The sequence below is a fragment of the Pleurodeles waltl genome, chromosome 6 (genome assembly GCF_031143425.1).
Source record: "Pleurodeles waltl isolate 20211129_DDA chromosome 6, aPleWal1.hap1.20221129, whole genome shotgun sequence".
Classification (NCBI taxonomy): Eukaryota; Metazoa; Chordata; class Amphibia; order Caudata; family Salamandridae; genus Pleurodeles; species Pleurodeles waltl.
The window spans coordinates 1072722736-1072745945 of record NC_090445.1 but is presented as its reverse complement, the minus strand read 5'-3'; the positions used below and the strand labels follow the sequence as shown (position 1 = coordinate 1072745945).

The 23210-nt window shown below is 44.1% G+C and overlaps 1 long non-coding RNA gene across 2 annotated transcripts in view; it reads right to left on the bottom strand.

The window, feature by feature from the left end:
* Window positions 1-15654: 15654 nt before the first annotated feature.
* Window positions 15655-23210, bottom strand: part of LOC138302081 (uncharacterized) — a 48172-nt gene continuing 40616 nt past the window's right edge. For both annotated transcript variants that reach the window (XR_011205265.1, XR_011205264.1), the window contains exons 2-4: window positions 21642-21752; window positions 16376-16430; window positions 15655-16215 (exon numbers count right to left, since the gene is read on the bottom strand). This is a non-coding gene — a long non-coding RNA (uncharacterized lncRNA). The remainder of the gene's footprint in view (window positions 16216-16375; window positions 16431-21641; window positions 21753-23210) is intronic.

Genomic DNA, 23210 nt, shown 5'->3' with positions numbered 1-23210 from the left:
TACTTTACGTCGCTTCCCTCTACGCCACCATACTCTGCAACAGTCTATGCCAATGCACTCTATCCACAACAGTCCACTCTACTCTAGTCACTCCACTGTTCACCACTGTACGCGACTCCACCCCACTCCAATACACTGCACTTAATGCCACTCCACTCTACAACACTCTTCGCCATTTCACTCCACAACACTGCACGCCACTCTCCTCTGCGCCATTAACTTTTAGTCATGCTAAACGGCAGCCACACTGGTGTACCACATGGCTAGAACACACTGCCAAAGCCAAAAGCTCTTGCATAGGCGAGACCTATTGGTTTTGTCAATGCTTGTTTCCTGTTTGCACCCGGGCCCAGCACCACCTCTACTCTTCTGGTATAATTATGCAGCTGTCTGAACCATGGATAGCTTGGGTAAGTGCAGACCTACCTATTGCCTGTTCCACTTTTTAGACAAGGTCGCAATACAACGCTTTCGTTCTCATACTTGGGATGCTTAGGTCATTTCCTGTCTTTACCCAGGCTGAAACAGACACGTGACATCACAGGTACACAATGACAGTCCTGTGTAGATCAAGCGTCCTGTTCGACGAGGGTGTGGGTTCTGCGCAGAGAACGATCACAAAACGGCTAAGGTTTCGATGTCAGATATTGTGAAAGGTTTATAGACACAGCAGCGATCTTAAGACGAATAGCAAGTTTGCTTTTGCTTCGTTCCGTGATACAGTTTCGGATTTGTGTCCGTTTTTTCACCGCCTTCTCACTTTCACTTGGAAGTTTTCTTTAAAACATAACTTCTTATATTTCCGTGCCCAGTAACAGCAACTGTTCACCCTATAATGTGCCAATCGCACCGGTTTTAGACGTATACCACCCTTCCCCAGCCCCCACCAATTACCCGGCCTCCCCCGGCTGATTTATTTTGTGTAAACACGTACAGTGAGCCAGCAGCCCAGAATATCTGGCTCCCGGGGGTATTTCTTCTGTGAAAACAGCACGAACGCAGCAGGAAACCGCTTGAATTAGACTGTGGGAAGCGCGGGTGCCGCCCCTGAGGGCCTGGCGGGGAAGACGAGCGTCCATGACAGGCCCAGGCGCCCTGTGCATGGGAAGAGCTGCCTCTGTTTCCATTCTCTGTACCCTGTCACCTGCTGAAGGATCATCATGTTCCACATCACTCTCTCTAACACGCCTCCCCCGTTCCCTCACCTCTCTTTCTGCCCTTTCGCCGTTGTCAATCTCCCTTCCTTTCCGTTCTTAGCGCTGACGCGATTCAACTGGACGGTGGAGACTTTTACATAGACAAGAAAGGAAGGTAATATGTATAGATTAATATTTACTATTACTAACAGTACACTATACATACAATATTCAGGTAAGTGCGTTTAGCTTAGGGGTGTAAGGCAAGAAGGTAGGGGACAGCTACAATATTGCCTCCTCCTAACTAAACACCTCGGTTTGAAAAACATATAACTCCCCTGCAAAGATCACTGCCTAATCCCACCCACTTCCATTTTTTTGTATATTTTTCATATTTCAGTCTTTTTACCTCTTAAATTACCTCTCCCCCTTCTAGATAAACTTGTCCATTATTTGCAATTTATAGATATATTTTCATTTGTGTGTCTATGTATCCACCTCTGTGTGCTGTCTACAGTGCACCCCGACGCTTGGCTGTAGGTATCATCAACTAGACACCTTATGTACAGCATCCATTTTAGGACATCCTCATTCCTCACATCTCATCCCTACTTCTCATCCCTGCTTCTCATCCATCATCCATACTTCTCATCCATCATACATCATCCCTATTTCTCATCCATTATCCCTGCTTCTCTTCCATCATCCCTACTTCTCATCCCTACTTCTCATCCATCATACTTATTTATCTTCCACCATCCCTACTTCTCATCCCTCATCCCTGCTTCTCATACATCATCCTTACTTCTCATCCCTCACCCCTGCTTCTCATCCACACTTCTCTTCCATCATTCCTACTTCAACTGGAGATGAACTGTATACGCTTTCTCCAAGAGCTGATTTATGGCCCTAGCCCTGGGCTCCTTGTATTTCCCAAACCAGCAGAGCTTTCTGCAGAGGCCTGTGTGAGCAGAAACACTCAGTTAAATTAAATGAAAAGTTGTACAGCCTTGAATTCACTGGAAACAAACACACAGTTGCATTTCCTCTCCTCCCTCTTCACCCACCATGTGCAATGAGAAGGCTGCTTTTCAGTGAAGTAGATGCAGCTCTCGCTCATAACTGAATGGCTGTTTTCACAAAACTGAAAATGTGTTGGTATGCCCGAGGGGTGAGGAATGAGGAGAAGGGATGATGGATGAGGAGCAGGGATGATGGAAGAACAGTAGGGATGAGAAGCAGGGATGAGGGATGAGAAGTAGGGATGATGGAAGAGAAGTAAGGATGATGGATGAGAAGTAAGGATGATGTATGATGGGTGAGAAGTAGGGATGATGGAAGAGAAGCAGAGATGAGAAATAGGGACAAGCAGTGAGGAATGAGGATGTCCTAAAATGGATGCTGTACTTATGAAATGTATGTTGCAAACCAAGAATTCTGCGGAGTTCTGGCAACAGGCAGAAACAGGTATGTCATGCTGCTCGTGCTGTGATTTAGCATCAGCGCAAATAGCAGCACTGAGTGTGCCAGAGGGTGTAGCTACTTGAGTTGATTTTGTAGCCTCTAGAGTACATTTTCCACTTGAGCGGCAGCCTTCTGAGTGCGAACACTTGTGACTGTCTGCTTTAAAAAAGTCTCACCTGATGTCCTTCTAGCAACTAGAAATCACTCTGCGTAATGCCAAATCTCGCTCGCCAACTTACCGTTCTGAAGCCTTGCATGAGAAAAAATGTCACCACTTGGCAATTGGTAAAATTTGCCCAGAACACCGCTTTATAAGAGTAACGCGGAGTCGCTAAAACTCTCCAATTCTGCGGTCGGAACTGAATATTCTGCCCACCCCTTTTCCACAGCCCAACAATATTCACCTGCTTATCATTGTACTGTACTGTAAGTTTTGTCTGCTTTGTTTAACATTATTGATGAAAGCCCTCTCTTCTCCATTGACATTCGGGCACAACAGAGCTCCAACACCTACAACACTAGCATCAACTTTTACAGTACAACTTCGACCTTGCAGCTATGGTTTGAGAGCATATGCATTAACAATTTGTTCTTTAATTATCTTGACCTCTTTTCAATTTCCTCCTTTCAAACCAATTGCTCTTTTTGTTTTAATAATCTTTTAGTGGGTCCATTCTAGTTGCATAACCTTTAATAAACCTAATAATCACATAACCCAATAAATGATCTCTGTTGGTCTTTGGCACTTAGGCCCTCATTACAACCCTGGCGGTCAAGGACCACCAGGGCTGTTTTGACGGAAGCACCGCCAACAGGCTGGCGGTGCTTCACATGGGAATACGACCACAGCGGATGCACCGTGGTAGCACCACCAGGACCGGCGGTTTCCTGCCACATTGGTCCCGGCGGTTGTAATCCCCCAGGATTACGAGTCTCCCTCCCGCCAGCTTTTTCATGGCAGTATTAACCGCCATGAAAAGGCTGGCGGATAGGGGAGTCACGGGGCCCCTGGGGCCTCTGGCATGGGCAGTGCAGGGGCCCCTGCCACGGCCCCATGGAGCTTCTCACCGTCTGCATAGCAACTGTACCTGTCGTACCGCCGCAACACCGCTGGCATTTGGAGCCGGCCTCCCGTGTTGCGGCCGAGATCCCCGCTGGGCCGGCGGGGATCTCCAATTAGACACCGCGGGAGTGCGCCCGCATTGGCGGCCGCGCAGCAGTTTCAAATTGCCGCCCGCCAAAGTTGAAATGAGGGCCTTAGTCTCGGTGCTTTTAATATACCAGCCACTTAATCTTGAGGAGTAACCATATGTCCAAAATATTCCACGTGTTGTGTTACATGTGTAAATTTTGCCTTGGCCACAGTCATTCCTTTGTTTCTCAAAATTATTAATACTTTTTACAGAATTAAATTATGGGTTTATTCATCATCAGCAAACATTAAAATGTCACCCTGGAATGCCAACATGCCTGGTACATCTTTAAACATCAAACTCATCATTTCTTTTAAAACACTTCAGGCGGAAGCAAGTCCAAATAGCATACAAATAAATTTAAATGTGCCAAAAGGTGGAATGATTGCTGTTAACAATTGTGACCCTTTAGACAATGGCACCTGGTGGTAAGATGCTTTTAAGTCCATGGTTGTGTCATTCTTAGCCTTACCTAATATAGCTAACATTTCATTAGTCTTTGGCAAAGGATAACAGTCAACTGTAGAATTCTTATTTCATTATTTTAAATCTGCACACAATCTAATTTGGCCTATTTTTAGAGGGAAATTACAATAGCTAAAATCCACTCTGCACTATCGATTGGTTTTATGATGCCTTCAGAACACAAGTTTCCAATTCTTTTCTAAGATCCTCTCTAACACTTAATGGAATGTTTCTCACCTTGTGCACTACTTGTATAGCACTTTTTTTAGTATTATCTTATGTTCATATCCAAGTACTTTTCCTATCTTCTTTGTAAATATATCAGAATATTGGTCTATGATCCTTTCTAATTTACGATGTGTCTGATCATTAAGAGATACAGGTGTGCAAGTCCCAGGATTACATGTGATGTCTAGATTTCCTTGATCCACCCATCCTTTTAGATTACATCCATCTTTAGCAACATATACCTTAGTATGAGTAGAATGTCCTTGAAATTCCAAATCTATCCCAATATTCCTAGTGCTGTTATGCTATGCCCTCTAAAAGCCAAAGTTATTATAACTGTTGGTTTAAATTTAAAATTCTATCCTTTTTAGGTCGAGCGCGCAAACACTCTGGCCTGTTGTAATCTATTTGTGGGCTTTTAGCCACACCCACCACATGCCCATCACTATCATTCGTTCATGGGCTTACCTTTCAGAAATCCTTTGTTGTCATTGGTAAATGCTTTACATTTGTCACTCCTTGGGGCAGTTTTATCACTGCCTTGGCCATCAACCTTGTTACATGGATAGTTGCACTTTTGCTGATACGTTTGACTGCAAGCAAACTTCTTTTTCCTTTTATGTCTCGCCTTAGCACTCATGTTCATGGCGGCTGTGCTGCTTTGAATCAGCTTGCTTATGTCAACTGTATCACTTTTCATTTTCTATTTATGTGGCAAGAAAACTCCAGTTAGGGATTTACATCACTAATAGCTCTAACTTGAGCAAACCCGACAGCCACTAAATTGCAAGTGCTTGTTTGTATGCTTCCTCATCCAATATGGTAGCAGGTGAACCTGAACCTGCTATAAACTCAACAATTTTATTATGAATTCTTAAATTACAATATGGTTCTTATTTCTTCACTATATTCTCAACTGTATTTTCTACATCCACAACCCACACCTCGTTTACTGGACTTCTAGTTGTCACACAAATCTCATCATTCAAATTGTTTACTTTCATATTTCTCTAATTGCTGTTACTTGCTCTATAAACATGACAATTTTTTTCACACTTCACAAGTTTTTTTCTACTGCTGGACATTGTGGATAATTTCGTATATGCGTTTTATAACCACATCATCAGGGGCGGCTCCTCCATGGAGGCGGAGGGGCATCGCCCCCCCCCCGCCAGCAGCAACAGCTGCAAAACTTTTAACAAACAACAGTAATAAACTGTGTTTATTATCGTTGTTTGGTCAAAGGGGCAGGGCCACTGGGGTTACGTGCACTCCCCCTCAAAGCGCATGTGTGTTTGGCTGACTGTCTCGGCCCGGCCAAACACACATGCATTGTTGGCTCTCTCCAGCCCAGCAACACGGTCTGGAGAGAGCCTGCACAGGCGACCAGTCTGCCAGGGAATGCCCTGGCTGGGTGCTCCCAGCCAATCCTGACGCTGCTTTGAGCAACGTCAGGATTGGCCGCAGGGCAGGCTGGGAGCCTGTGCCTGCAGTGAGGAGAAGGAGAAGCAGGAGTGGAGCGGCCCACGGCGTTGAGGTAAGTGTTTTTATTTTTATTTTATTTTAATTCTCCTCCCCCGCGCGCTGCCCTGCCCCTTCAACGTCCCACAAACTGCTCCTGCACATCATGTAACATTACTCTTATCTCTAAATTATCTGACATCCTCTCTTTCTTGTTTCTTTCATGAATGGCCTACACAGATGTCTTATCTTTATTTTCACAAGTACTCATCAGGCCTTGCTTGACTCCAGGGATCTTTCTATTTGCTTGGCTATATTCACAGTCTCTTCAAGCGTAGGATTTATGCAGCATAATAAATGTTCTTGCACCTTTTTTTAATAAAAATTAGTCACTACCTGATCTCTTAAATACTGATCTATGCTGCATTCAAATTTGCATGTTTATGGCAACCCCCTCAGCACTGCCAAATATTAATCAATGCTTTCTCTAGGTTTTTGTTCCCTTGAAAAGAATGATGGGCCTCATTACGAATTTGGCAGTCCTGGTACCGCCAAACTTGCGGTGGCTGTCAGACTGCCACAATCCTGGCAGTTAGACCGCCAGATTACGATCCTGGTGGTTGGACCACCAGGAGACCACCGCCTCTGCTGGGATCAGGGATCCCGACAGGTTGACGGGGGTGAAAGTCATGGTCAGCCAATACGGTGCCAAGTTCGGCATTGCTGTGCTGATCACAACTTTTCTTTCCGACAGTCTTTTCATGGAGGGGTCCTTGCTATGAAAAGGCTAGCAGAAAGGTAGAGTTGGGGATTACACGGGGTCCCCTGCACTTCCCACAACTATGTTGTGGGAAGTGCAGGTCCTGCCCTGTCAGCACCTTTGGAATGTGCACTGTCTGCTATGGCTGACAGTGCGCATTCCAAGGGGGCTGTGGGTGCCGGCATTGGCCTTGGTTCCCTGAGGGAGCTGAGGTCAAATCTGCTGCACTCTTTCCGCGAGTTGACCGGCGGGAATGTCGGAATATGGCATTTATGCCAGTCACTCTGGTGGGAACATCAGAATATGACAGTGGTTAGGCTACCGGCTTGATGGTTGCCTCACGAACGCTGTACTGGAGTTCGGGCGGTTCAATCACTGATCTCATATTTAGCACCTATGTCTTTCAACCATAACACTTGATTCTCCAATTTTTGTACGGCCTCCTTGTATACATTCTACGAACCAAACATTTCACGCTTGGGTTCCTCCTCAGGAAGATGATCGAAAACTTTTTGTCTCTCAGCACCCAAAGCATTAGCTAAATCGCAAACTTGTGTTCATTATCCATCTGCCTGGCATCCATTGCCACAATGTAATTCTCAATGCTCAGATTCACTGCTTACATTTGATTGGTGGTTTCCCTGTTCTGCTCAGAAAAGGTGTTGGGGCTGAAATACCATGTAATGATGCCAATTTGCCTACTACAAAATAATGTTACTTCTTGAATGACCTCATGTATAGCTCCTAAAAAAATATATTCTCCACAAGGATTCACAGCAAAAGTGACAAAAATACTATGCCTGACTATAACTTGCATTATTTACATATCAGAATTATGAAGTGCTGTTCCATAAGTGGCTCAAACTCATGTAGCAACACAATTCATAGTGACAACACACTGCCTTTGGTACATTACTAGGTGTGCAAGCTGAAATAATGCAATAGCCATAGTCAAGAAAGTCTATGCATCAGACTTGAGAACATCGTCCCAATGGTAAGCGCATCACTAGCCTGGAGTGATTGATCCACTTACGGTTTGAGGCGGCCCTTTCATACTTGCCAATTTGAAAAGCCAATCAGAAAATCTTTCTTTCGCTGACCAGAAATGATTTTCCATCCACCTTGTCCACCCGTCAACAATGATCCAAAGGTACCACAGCAGGATGACACATCAACCGCATATATTCTCGATGTCGTCGCCACACAGAATCCAGCATGGGCTTCATCACTTGTCGTATTTGATCCTCGTATCGCAAAATTTGTAGTAACAAATCCATGGAATAATATGAAGCAACTAAGTATAAAAAGAGACTGGTTTTCTAGGAATAAAAGCCCATCCAGAATGACCAGCTGCCAGTAATCAACTTTTTGTGGAATGTGTGACATACACAAGCAAGCGTTCCACATTCTAAAAAAAAAAAAAAGACATTGGTAGAAAAAACGCAATTCTAACATACACAAGATATAACACGATCGGAATAATTGTCCTGTAGCTCTAAACTAAAGATTTACATCAGTGCCTGTAAACATACCCGTAGAGCTTCTAGTTAGCCACATTTGGCGGGTGAGATCATCAGCCAGTGTGGCTTTTTTGTCATGATGCATTTTACCTGCTGACGTTTTCAAACCCATGACAACAATGTAAAAAGTGAAACAAGAAGTCCCAGACTGCAATCTGATAAAAAGCCAGACTTTTCGAAAGGTGGAACACCTGATATGAGGCTACCAGGTAGCTATGCCCTGTTCTCACTATTTTAGTATGAATTTCTAATACAAGATGTATTGTACTAAAAAAGAGAAAGCGAAAAAGGTGTCCAGTTAACAGGATTAGGCACATTTTTTTACTCAGAACCCAAATTAAAATAGCAGTCTAAATTCAAAATTAATTGTGGTTAATCACATATTGTGTGTGTTAATGTTGCTTAAAATAGGGTTACGCTGAGTCAGTGGATACAAATATTGTAGAAGCAGCCCCACAATATTCAGACTTTTGTCAGTTTGTCCCGGCACCACGAATCAGCACAGACTCCTTACTTTATTGCACTTGTGCTGACACGAAGTACAAATCAAAATGCTCAGTCAAAAGGGGTGAAGCATAGCGCCTTATTTACACAAGCAATACAAGACCATTGTTTTGTAGATTTCACACTAATGTTTATATGTTACAATTAAAAAAAAAACTGTTTTCTAAACTTCTTAACAAAAACTCAATTTAAGAGACAAACCTTATCTGAATAACAGAAACCCTTACAAGTAGGCAAACCTGAGTGTTTTTTCAAAGAAGCATTAAAGGAAGAATCCAGAACAAAGATGTAACAGATTTGTAAATAAAATGAACAATTGAGAATATACACTAAATTCTAGTTTTGTATTCATAAGGCAATCACCCCAGCCCCTTCCTTCATGCGGCTATGATGATAATGCCTACACTGTCCAACTACGTGGGCCTTACAAATCACAGGATCTAAACCATGTAAGATAGTTAAATGATTATGTGTGTTCACTGCAAAAAACATGAAACTCACTGCTTCTAATTAGGGGTGTTGCAAAGTTGGAAAGTAGGCCCACTCGCAACTTACTGTGTTATTTTTTTTAATTTTGCAAAGTGCCAAGCTTGCAATTTTTCACAAAAACAGAATACAGCGGGAATCTATTTACACAGCAGATGTGTTGTTTGCAGATGGACACCAACACCTGCATTTCCTTTGGCCAATGCCCGAGCTCTGCTACCTTCTTGCGCTCCCATGAGAAAGTCCCTTTGGCAATCCACTCTGCAGTAAAGTGATTGGCGCGACCTAGATGTCCTATGCAATTAAGCTGGAACAGAGGTAAGCAACTCCACACTGAGCTGTAACTCTCACTCCATGCATAGTGCAGTCGTTCATCAGTGCGCAAGTAAGCCAGGAGCAAAGGTGACAAAACTGGCAATGCGACTGACCAACAATGGATACTGTGGCTTCTGGCAAGGCACCAGCTGTGGATCTGTCGTTTCTTATTGTATGATAAGAACTATAGGCCAGAGGGCCAAGTGCACAGGCCTTAGAATGGCTGCAGCATCCTGTCTCTTTATACCAAGCAAAAGCTGAAATTCGACTGACTACATCTTACCCATAATTTAGATATGCTCCCATTTCTCATTTAGGGTCAATAGAATGCGCCCCAAGTGTACTTTTGTCACAGGCAGGGCTTTAAGTGGGATGACAAAAGAGGGGAGGTGTCTCTCAAAGGGGCATGGCTGATGTAATTAAGGGTGTGGCTTAAAAACATGTAAGCTAAATATCTGTGCTTAGCATAGCGTGCCGCCTGACTGGTATTTTGCTACTTCTAATTGCATCCATATACAATACTACAAATTACTTTACACATACAACAAGCCAGGACTATTGGCTTTATCAATGGTTGTTATTTGTATAAGATAAATAAGCAACAACAATGACTTCATTGTATATAATATTGAAAATGGCTCAGTTCTGAAATGGCAATACTGTGCAAGAACTATAAGAAGTCTCTTTGAATTTACATCCAGGGCAGTGAAGGGTGGTACTGCTGGGAAGTTAAGATTTTTTTTCATTCACTCTGAGGGTGAGAGCATAAATGGAGAACCCAATAAGGACTCGTCTCAACACCTGCTTTTTAGAACTGCCTGTGCTCAGTACCAGCAGAACCCGGCCCACGTAAAGCCCTGTTTACAGGCCCAAAAAAGAGGTGCTGGAGGCAAAAAGAATCATTCTTAAAACACTTTGAAATCTAATGTAGACTGGATTACCATCGGAATCCCCGACACCTGCCCTGTCATAGGTTTATGTTCAATGCCTTGTTGAGGTATGTATCCCTAAGGGCTGCCGTATGACTCCTTACTGGTGGGACAGCTCCTTTCCTGTTCTATACTTTTATCAAGCAAATCAACACACTCTGGGGCATCTAATCCTGTTTCAGTTTAATTGAACTAGCACATAAATTGCGTGATTTGTTAAAAAAAAATCCTAAACTGGAAAAGCAGTGTATTAGAGATATAGAGTTAACATGTAACTCTAAATAAACTACGAGTGTAAACTAGTCTTTGGTGTAGCAAATCCATCGAAATATCTACTCTGATCTGTTTCATAAATAATACTGTAACCACCCTGCCCTGCTGAAAAGAAACTTGCTGCTGGCTGTGTTGATATCCTGGCACTTTGCCAGACATTTCCATCTCATTACTTTTTAACAACCCTCTCTCTCAGCCGCAATCTCAGGAAGATCGAGTGTCTACTTTCCATCCTTTGCTGCCACAAAATAGACGCACTCTGGTTTTATCAGAATTCTATAGACTCTCCCTACATGATTAGATCTTTAGAATAAACAAGTATTGTCACAGACACACATGCAGGTAGGTGCACATATAGGCGCACGCGCACACACGCTGCACAGGCAGCAGGAGTTCACACATACCTATCACATGATGGCACAGGCAAACAGCAGCAGTGTAAGCTTCCATTACACACAGGACAATTACAAGTAGATTTTACTTGAAAAAATTGACAGTCACTCCTGTGTTAAAGTCTCATTATGGCTAACAACTGATTCACGCTCAATTTATGAGACAGCATGTCTCACATTTAAGGCCACAGATGTTGCTCAGCATTAGGCTCAGTAGTAACTTTAAGCCCAATACCAGTGGTAAAAGGCTCTGATTGTCACAATCTTAGCTCGGTGATTTCATGGTTTTGCGTACATGCATTCCTGCCCCAAGTTGGCCAACTGCAAGTATCCACTGTATTTTGCTCAGGGCATATGGAAATCATGTCTGAGAGGGAAGAAGCACTCTGTGCCCTGCTGGGCAGCCTGTTCCAAGACGCTATGCACGCCAGCTAGCCTAACATCTGCGCCATCCAGCCAAGTCTGCTCTTGCATCTCTAGTCTCTGGATCTTCCAGAGAAGTGCCCAGCGAGCTGTTTGGAGAGCCGGGCACAAAGAGCGATGACAAGATTCTAGACCATGGGGATTTCTCAAGTAAAGAGCTACAAGATTGTTAAGGAGGGATTTTCCCCTTTTAGTGGATTTGCTCCATGCTGGACCCCTCTAACGAAGGCCCTTGACACTTTTCACATATTCTGTGCTGTGCAGGGTGCCACTTTGGCTACTGAAAGGAGCTGCCATTTCCAGAGGCAATCAAGAATGGGACTCACCAGACCTTCTCAGGGTCACATTCTTGACAAGAGCCTGGCTGTAAGTCCAGAGGTGCACAAAAAGCATGTTTTCCTCTTTTACATGGGACTCCTGTCCATGTACCACTTCACAGATGCTTTTCTGATGTGGGACATTTTACCTGTCTCTGGTACTTAGTGAGAGTCCCATTGGCCTCGTTCTCAATTGTGCTAATGTGCCATGAATGTCTTTCTTTGGATCACATCTCATCACTGCCTCCCATGGAACAATCACCTGAAGAAAAAAAGGCTGTATCTATCCTAGAGAGGAAGGGCACATGAATTAAGCAGATCAACTCAAACAGTTCTAGAATAGTCATAGCGGGATCAACATTCCATGTCTGGAAAAACACTATAAGAAAAAGCATAAAACTTCCCCAAAGAGTTGCAGAACTTCTCACTGACTGAAGAGCTGACATTCTGCAAAGTTTCATTTAAACTAGAGCTCCAGGTCTGGTGTCGTTAACAGCCAGTCTCCCAGGTTTGATGGAACATCACCTGAATGTCTGCCACTACTTACTATAGGAAAGTTGTGGTGCCACCTCACAAAGGAGCCTACCTCGCTTGCTGAGAGAAGGATACCAAGGATGCTCTCTAAGACAGTCTGCCCAGATGCGAAGCTTAGTTGCAGTGACCTGGCAGGCGGAACTGCCCAGAAGAGCGGACTGGCTGGATGTATATTTCAGGAGCTGACCAGAGTGCTGGAGTGCATTTGTCTGCTTGAGCCCGGCATGCTGTCCTGAACATTCCTAGCATGACCACCAGGTTGTGGTCGCACTCAACCAACAGGGATGTCACAGGAGCCGACCAGAGTGCTGAAGTTGGCCTTACTACTTCCCTCTGGTGAACTTGCACCTACAAAGAAAATTATTACTTCGTCTTGTAGTCTTCATCCTAGTATGCCCCTGAGAACTGTAATGCTTTATGGTGCCACCTAACACCTTTGACATGTCCGGGTCCATTACAGACTCACATGTGATCTATGTGTGGGTTCTCATCCCTGTGTGGGTTTGGCATTTGTGGATGGGCCTAAATTGCACCACCAGACATTATAGCCACCCTCACTGAATGTCCATGTCATTAATGCCTGCACCAACGGTGTCAAGAGAGGGGGTGGTGCACCACATTCAGAGAAGGTAAACACCAAATGAACATTGCCCCAGAGAAATGTGGGGCCTAGAACAGAGACTATGGGCCTTATTTCTAGCCGATAAGAACCCAGACACATTAGTAGAGTGGCTTATGGATCACAGACACAATACCCTGCTTGCACTTCCGACTGTGGGCCTGCATCTGTAATTTGCCTTTGTACATGCATTACCCGGAACACCTCCTTAGAACCCTATGTCTCCTTACATAATCTATTTGAGTTGTATTATGTGATTAGTATAAGGTGTTTTTGATTTTCCTAAAGCTAAAGCACTGGGCTGAACAGTCATTATTGACTTCTATTGTGTGATGGTTGATTTCTGAGTCTCTACCCCCACACTACCTCTCAGAGAAACTTTGAAATGCTTGCCTTGCTAGCCTGGAAGACACGTGCTAAAAAATTATATGTGGTGCTAGTTTCCAGTAACAAATGGCCCAGGCTCCAAAACAACAGTGTTAAAAGGCCTCAATGACCTTGGTTGTTGCTCAGTAATCTCTGTGTGCCACAGAACGCCCAAAACAGTTCTGACATTGACTGAGTACCAATAATGTATATACCTCTATCCTGCCCCCTACATAAAATGCTAAGTATCTTCTTTCATAAACTCCACAAACCTTTCATAGTCTGAACTGAACATTTATTGTACAGCAATATCACTTTCCAGGCCTTGACAGTGCAATATCAAGAAGTAATTAATAAAAACAACAAAGATGCTCCCATTCACTGCACAGGCAGCAGTGCATGCTTCTCTTGCCCTTAAGTATCCTTGAGTTCTTAATCTGGATCACCTCAAAGAAGGAGGACAAAAACAGGCCATGGAGCTGCAGAGGAAGAATGAATAAAACCAGCTGCAGTTTATAAAATTTCTGGACTGGAGGAGATATATGTGTATGACTTGGTCACCTTGGCTCTCCTGGGGCAGGTTACTGTGAGATCCAAGTGCATACAAAGCATAGAGATATGATCGTGAGTACAAGGGGGGTGGGGCCAGTGAGCGTCAGAGACATAGCTCTAAAAAGCAAAATATTATTATTAACTATTGTGTTCACCTATCATTTACTGGTAACTTGATTTAAATGATAATGCACAAACCATACACAAAAAATAAAGACACGTTAAACTAATCTGTGAAAATGCATTGCTCTGGTGGGAAAACACATTTGGTTGGTGTGTTCACCTCACCTATACGTATGTGTAAGTAGCTAGATGCTCACTGATTTGTGTGCACTGCGGAATAGAGATTTGAGAATTTGTAACGCTCTGAGATCCCAACCTGCAAAAGAAATCACTGTGTCATTAGTTAAAAAAAATATATTAAGCAGTACAAGACATACTGCCACAGTTTAAAAATGTATTACGTACAGTATAAGATACAGTATAAGATAAACAGGCATTATGATATAGGCTGCCTCAAAATATTCAAAAAGATTCAGGTCCAGATTTAGAGTTTGCCACACACTGTACTCCACTGTAAACACAGTCCCCTCCTCACCATACCCTTGGTCTGCCCCCTCATTTAGAGATGAGTGGACCTTAAGTATTCTGTCCCGAAGTCCTTTTTGGCTTCATCAATGGGATACTTCCTCTGATGGCTCACCGGAGTAGGGGCCTTCAGAGGAAGGACCTTACACTATCTTCCCTATTTAGGGGAGATGGTGTATGACTTTTTTCCCTTGTCTGCCACCACCAGGAAAAAACCTGGCAGTGTGGAACAGAAAAAAACTAGAATGACGCGACACCCAGGGTGTGGGGGGGGGCCTTAGTTTTTCATTTTCTAAAACAAACTCCTCCTTTGGAAGTTTGATTTGAAAAACAAAACAAATGTCACTAGTTAGTGTAAAACAGTCAAAAACAATGTATGACATATGCAAAACTTTTAATGTACACTGAAAGGAACCGTCTTGATGGCAATTCCTTTTATTGAACAGCAGGGGACTTCAAACTGGGGTGGCGGGCCACCCTAAGGGGCCTCAAATGATCCCACGGGAGGGCGCCAGGCTCTGGCCAAAAGAAGCATTATGCTGTTAACAGGGCTTTGTTTTAAGATTAAACAAATGAGCATCAGTAAACCGCTCTGTAATGGGCATTCAATAACATGTTTTGTCATTTACATCAAAGCTGGGAGTACGTCAAAAGGGAAGGAACTCCAAATACTCTTCAAAACCCCCACCCCACCTTCACTTCTAATAATCACATTGTGAATACTTGTATTCGTTAGTAGGGCCTGCCTGTATGTTTGCCATCATGTATTTGATTGCATTTTTAAAACAGTAAAAGAACCAAAGTTTAAATAAGTCTACACATATTTAAACATTGCCGATTTAATAGAATAATTGTGAAAAATTTGTAGCGGGCTCTTACATATTTTATTTTTCCTCAGGGGGATGCAGCATTAAAAAAATGTGAAGAACACTGCTGTACAGGGATAACTGCAGGCCCTGCAGCCGTCACTAAATTTGACAGGCAAAGTACCCTTGTGATGGCAGAGGTAATATTGTCTGCTATCATAATAGACACTACTCCATTCATCGAAGTTGAAATCAGGCCCTCAGTGTTTACGTGCTAACAGTGCTTGCAAAAGTTATGTTTTTAGTAATACACAAGACGGTACTTAGTTCAAATCTTTTTTTATAGTTTTTCATTCAAAGGATACATTATCGGCAGCAGTATTACAGTATCTCTCAAAAAGAATAATTCTTGGTCACCAAGAAGCACCAAATAAATCAATCCATTAAAGCCTATGCAGGATTCCAAGCAACCTTTAGATTTGTTCATTTACAACAGCAAGCATTTACATTCAATACAGGAAGCAGGCACCCTGCTGTGAAAGATTATTCCTTCTTTAGCTGTGTGTCCCTCCTCTATCTTCACAGCGCAGGGCTGTATGAAAATATATTCGAAAACATGCTTTTCTTTGTAGCACATTGACACTAGGGAGTAGGTTTGACAAGACTGAAAATGGGAAAGTAAATTGCAGTGTGTGATGGTGCAGTGTGGGACTGTGCCTTTACCGTTTTGTCATCAGAGTTCTGTGTATACAATGTTTGTTCTCACACAATGGGTGGCTCCTTTGGTAGATGTGTGCATCATGATTGGCCTAAAAGAATGAGTCTATTAGGTGTGCTGATTATTACTCTGCACTGTCATTGTGAAAGTGAGTTTTCCACCAGCCCTGAAAGAAAGAAGAAATGATGTGTTAACAATCCTCATTTTTTTGAGTGAAGCTAAAGGTCCTGCAAATGAAGTCAGTAGTGTGAATAATGGATAACAAACTTACAGTGAGGTCCTCTTTTCTTTAATCACCAGCACATTTTCAAGAAAAACAGGCTTACCATTTACTATATAATTCACTTGAAACTTGCTGCACGGTTTACTCCAGAGACTGCCCTGAGTAAAACAAAAATTAAAACAGATGAAGATAGGCAACATCCACTCAACAAAGCTGCTACTTGTGAACAGTGTACATTTGTGAAGAAGAGCCCGTACATTTTAAGACCAAGTTTTGGAAGAGAAGCTGTTACTTTAACTCTGTTTCTCTATTGGCTGTATAATGAGCAGAAGAAGGAATCTTCTTTTACTGACATCTGCATGCTAGAGCACCTCCATATCTCTTTGGGGCTAGCCTCCTGATCAGATCTGTTCGATATTTACTTGTGATAGACTCCAGAAATTACTATACCTATGCTACTGAACATTTCAACCACTCCTCAACCAGTCCTTGGTAATAGTTGTTGTTACCAAGAACTGGTACTTAGACTTGGTGCTATCATAGTGACACCACTCTTGAAAAATATTTCTTTAAGTGTGGGCTAGACTGGAAGCCTACGCCAATTTCCTGTTTGCTTCCTGTACTGAAGCTTGTATCAGTCACTTGGGCTCTCAAGAGCAGGCCATCTAGAACAAATCTAACCTGCAGAAACTGTTTGGTCTTCATTATCTGCAAAACCTGTCCTGTTGGCAGCTCATCAGCACAAACTGCAGATGGCAATTGATGGTGGCAGCATCAGTGCCTGTCAGTTTCATGAGTCTCTTAAATCTCTGCCTGTAGCATTTGACACCTCTGAAGCTATTTTGTTTAGCCACCTGCATTGCCTTGCTGTGGAGGGAATTGGGTTTGTATGGGTCATTTTATTTCGGATGGACCAAGCTGAGACTATATCTCTCCCATGCTCCATTTCAGATACTCCTAACCCTCCTGTGCGTAGCACCTTATGGATTCTCACTTTTCCCAGACCTTTTAGCTTGAATGTTGAGACCTGGGTATACTTGAGACTTCTGCTTTGGGATTATAATGACGATCACCAAGTACTTCTTTGTCTCAGGAAAGATCTGGTTGTGAAGCAGGCGTGGCCGGTGCAGTGCATTGGAAAGAGCACCATACTGAAGCAGGAAGCATTTATTTTGCAGAGCTGGGAGGAACTCAGGAGGCAAATATTGATGTTTTTCTGTAGCACTAAGATGGCCGTTTCTGGGAGGAGGCACCTTTAGGCAATGCAAGTTGACAGTGCCAGACTGGATGGACAGTCACTGGCTCTAGTTGAACGTGAACAATACTAAGGTAGTGGCAGCAAGAGCATCTCCGATCTACACTCTTCTGGCTGTGAGCAATAGCCCATGCACTCAGAAATATGGGTTAGACCTTTCATCCTACTGAAAACGATGAATTCATTTATAACACACTTTATTCTCAATTATGATTACTCTACAGTTTCACTTTGTAAAAATCGATATATACTTTCTAACTTGGATTTGTAAATATCAAAGTATGTTATTGCTTCACAGTTTTTACAAAGTTTGTTAACTCTGCCCTAAAGCCTTCTGTCCTTTTGGTGCCGTATTATATACAACTTCAAATGAATGCCAATAAAGTCATAACTCTAATAGACAAAACATAATTGATTGCCGAAATCACGCACTTAACTTTCTGCATGCAATGGACAATATGTCTTTGCTTGAAAGTGACAGCCACTTAACTCTTGCCTACAATGGGCATTATTTATTCACATGGAAGTGACATACATTCTTTAATCATCATAAAATCCACATCATCCCATCTAGAGGAGACAATTCCAAGTGGAAGATGAAGCCACAGTAGCCTGAAGTACCCTTTCACACTGGATGGACAGTTAATCCTTTGGCATGGCCCAACTCGTCCTACTCATGGCTCCTGACTCTCAGTATGCTTGCTGCCAAGTAAGTATGCATCACCAAATCACACCCAACACCTCAAGACGCACCTGAATACCAAACCCGAAAATATAACGAAACAAGGGAGTGAAGGTATGGGTGTAATTGATGGCAATGTCATTCCTTGTGTTCTGCTGTTGACCATGTTATTTCTTCTGACTAGTTTTCCGTGATGCAATGTTTCTGTCAGATGTAAATACATTTACTAATAAAGGACATACGTCGATTTTCAGGTTATACTTTAGTACTGGATTCTCTGGTCGGGAATTTTTTTTAACAAGTATAATGTGTTTTCTGTAAGTTAACCAATGACTTTGTAATTAAATAGAACCCAAACTTTCCAAAAACGATTATTGGAGTTTTATGTATCTTCATGGGAAAAGCGATTCAATGGGGCTGACTACGAGTTTGGCGGTCCTGTGACCACCATGCTAAAAGTCTGGCAGTGCGGACCACCGTAGTATGAGTTTGGCAGTTGAGGAAATAGTAGACCACCAGCGTCCGCCGCCACCGCCAGGCAGCACAGACCGCCGCGATTTCTGGAGTCAGAAACATGTTGGTGGAGACCATGTTTCCGCCAGACCTATTACAAGGTTGCACACCGCCAATATGACCACTGTGGTCCAACCGACAGGGATCGGCAGGGGGAAATGAGCAGTTTAAAGGGAGACACTCACCTGCACACAGCAATACACGTCTGGAACTGCAATGGAGCCATTCCTAAACATCATGCCACTGCGCATGCTCCCCGAAAGACAATAAATTAAAAGCCAACATGGATGACACCAACCGTAAGCACACACACCTACCTGTATTATCAACATGTATAACGAAATTGTACCGCTAGCAAACACATTATGGGGGGGGGGGGGGCGCCAAGGCCAGAAGCTACACTCATCATTCCAGACATGCACACTCATTTACTGCAACACAGACACCCACACATTCACCACACGCACACTTCAGCAAGCACACACAAACACACACCGCACGGCAATAACACAGATATACGCATGGCTACACAACACAGGATTAGGGACACTGAAGACCACACAACATACACACACAGCAACAACACAACCACTACACATGTACAGGTACATTCCACTCACCCAACACTGGCCAAGGACTGACCACACATACAACATACATACACATCCATCTGCCATGGCACACACACAACACCACCATCAAACACCACTGCAATCAACACACACATCACACACACTCATAGCACAATGGACTAGCAATGCCATGCCCATTGCACTCAGAGACAAAAAGACACAAAGCGCTCCACCACAACAACACCTGCACAGCTGCGATGGGAGCAGCAGGACCATACTCAGAAGGAGGCTGCACTGGAACATATATCATGTCGAACAAGGCCCCACACAACATGCGCACATCAGTTGCCCACAACTGAATATCAGGGATAAGCAGTACCAATATAAAATGTCATGCACCGTCACACAATGGGAGAAGGGCAAGGCAACAAAGCACACATAACTAACACTCCATGGGACATACCCCTACAACAACCAGCTGTGAGGGACACACACCTAAATTGACACATGTGCACTCAAATGCAAAGCAAATTACCACAACTAAACACACTCCAGGTCTGCAATGACAAAATTCAAGAACACACACCACATGTAAACAATAGCCATTTCAGGGGACAGGTCATTCAACATACATGCCCACATCACACTACACAAAAAGCACATACCACTACAAACACAATACAATGCCACGGCACAAACATTGCAGATACACACACATACCCATCATACAACACACCCTACCCTTGGGGGACAACAGCACTGCACACAAACTCGCATACTTCAAAATACACCACATGGAGCAGCAAGCAGCATAATCATGCACTACTGCAGGCACAGAATTAATGTCAGCAGGAAGAACAGATACCTAGGAAAGGAAATGCAGGACAAAGCTGTATCCAAAACACCAACAACTGGTTGGGTTTTAATAAATTGAGAAACCTTTTAAAAATGCCAAGGCCATAGGCCAGCCCATAATAAATAAGGGCTAAAGGGCACGGTCCTGTGCCCCTAAATCAACTCCTGACTGACAACTAACCTCCATAAATAGGGGCATCAAGGGAGTAGGCAGGAACCTCTAGGATTATCTGAGGTGAGGGAGGGGGGATTTGGGTTGGGGGAGTTTGGGTTTGGACTTGGCATGGGGGAATCTTCTTGGGAGGCATCAACTTCTTCTTGGTGGGGGGAGGGGCATGGGTGCTTGCAGGGGGGCATGGGAGGCCTTGGAGGTGGAAAGGATGGTCTTGGGAAGGGAAACTGATCTTTTGGGGGGTGGTAGTGGGGGTATGGTCAAGCTCACAAAGGAAAAATGTTTTTGACACGCGGGACGGTCATCAGAAGGGGGTCGGGATTTGGAGGTTGAGGGAGTGGTTGTCTGACGTGTTGGTGTGGATGTTTTGGCTGCGTGTTAGTGGGAGGTGTGCTTGTGTGTGGTGGGTATCTGTTGGGTGGGTGAAAGAGGGTGTTTATGTGTTTGGGGGTGAGAGGGGGTGGAGGTGCTGGGGGATGCCATGGTGTGTGGGTGGGTGTCTGTTGGGGTGGTGACTGCAGGTATGGTGAATGTGCTGCATGTAGGTGTGTTTGTGGTTGTGGTGTCTGCGGGTGTGTTGACTGGGGTGGATGTCTGAGGGTCTGCTGGTGGTGTCTATGAGTATGATAGGTGTGGTGGCTGGATCAGTGGCTGGTGATGTGGTGTCTGGAGGTGTGCCAGATGTCATGTTTGTGATGCTGGGGTGGGTGGTGGGGGTTTCACGGGAAGTCATGACTGTTGCTGTGTCTTCAGGTGGATGTTGTTTGTGTGCGTGCCAGTGGTGTGTCTTTTGGTGCTTATGTTTGTGTGCGCTACCCTTGTCTGTTGAGGTGGAAGCATGCAAGTCTGTCTGTGTGCTTTGGGTGGGTCATGGAAGGGGGGATTAGGACAGGGAAGAGGAAGGCGGAGGAGGGACGGAAGAACAGGGGTGAATAGCTGCCATCAGTGTGGAGGCCAGAGCCTGAAATATCTCTGTAGGCCAGAGATTGCACCATGAATGCCCTCTAGTAAAGCACTGCTTTGCTGGATCTGGCTTGTCAGTCTCTGGATGGCATTCACGATGGCCATCTGACCCACAGAGATCGACCTCAGTGGGTCAGTAGCCTCCTCACTGAGGGCAGCAAGGCTAACATGGGCTGGGGCAGAGGTGCTTGTGACAAAGGAGATGCCCACCCTCTCGGGTGAGCGGGCATAGCCATCTGGGTGGGAAGCAGTAGGGAGGGCGGTGATAGAATGGGGGTGGTCCCTGATGGGCCCGCCACCACTAGGGAATCCAATGATGTAGAGCCGATCTAGTCTCCCCTGTGGCACTCTACTCACCCTCTGGGCCACTGGGTTCCTTGCTGTCGGTGGTCTTGTGACCCGAGGTCCCATGGCCAGATGCTTCCCCACTTGGCTCAGCCCCATCTCATTTGCCTGCTAGGTCTGATGCTGCAAGAATAAGGTGCAGTAAGGTCATAATATGTACATGATGACACATCAATCACAATCCTGAGAGACAAAACATACCACCATGTCAATTGGCCCACCACATGAAGTGACAGCAAAGTGGCACCACCATGTGTCAATGCAAAACCATGCATGCCTTCTGGAATCACAAAGGTAACACATGAGCAATTCTTGGTCTCAAATAACTACAATAGCATGCATGAAGTCTAGCTACCACACTAACCATAACACAACTAGGTGACCACTCCACATCAAACTTGTGCCACATGCAGCCCACCACATGGAACCACTAGCTAACAACTGGATACCCTTGTAAGGTACCCTACCAAGTACACTGACACAAGCCTATGCACACATGTAACTTGCACCAATATTATGTATCAGCAATAAGTGATATTGGTAAGGAAAGGCAGACAGCACTGGTTCAAACATGCCATACCTGGATTAGGTGTCATGGAAATGTCCATGTCACTATGGACACCTCATAACAATGTACAGCTCCACAAGTCACAACTTTCCAAAATGACTCAAGAAGGTAGTAGCTAGGTCACTCAGATGTGCACCACATGTGGTTTTGTATGAAACAACAATGAAGTCAGGTCCCCAAACCTCATGGAGTGATTTCTCCAGAATACACACATGAATGGTCCTGTTAGGCCCAGGATATCCCGCACCAATGTCTCATACCCATTTCCATGTTTACTTCTGATTTGGTTGTAGAAGACAACTGTACCGTGCAGGACGGAGGGGCACGGACCTTGCAGGCACTATCAGGAGGATACCAATTTGTTCTACAATGAGAATCAACATCACTACCCACATTTCAGACATGACAAGCATGGCACCTGTCTGTGGATAAGTCCCTGACCCCAAACACATGTCATGCAAACATCACTGCAAGTCAATCCATGATGCATCCATATGGTCAGGGCACAATTCCCAAACAACACACAAGTGCTGTAGACCTACAATCATCACACCACATCAAGGGTACAAATCATCATCAAGTGGATTAACACCCTGCCACTACCTGTCATGTCCATCATAGCTACTGCTGTTACACATGACTAAGGACATATTATAAGGCATGAATGTTTCTGTCTGACTACATATGATGGTGACACATTCCTGTCTGGGGCATCACATTAACTGGACAACCATTGCAGATGTATCATAGCGACAACAGGACCCCATGAACATACATGTAAGAGTTTTTAGACATCATCCCATTTGCATGGCTAGCACATGCCTACACCTACAGCATAGATATGTATCCTAGTGAGAATGGAGCACATGCTGACATCTTGGCACAAGGTATGTTTGCTACACTGATGACACAACACCCATGACAATGCACTTTCTCCACTTTGGGAAAGTAGTATGCTACAGCTGCCAAGATTTTACCATGTAAGTCATGTCATGTGTATGATGGACACTCAT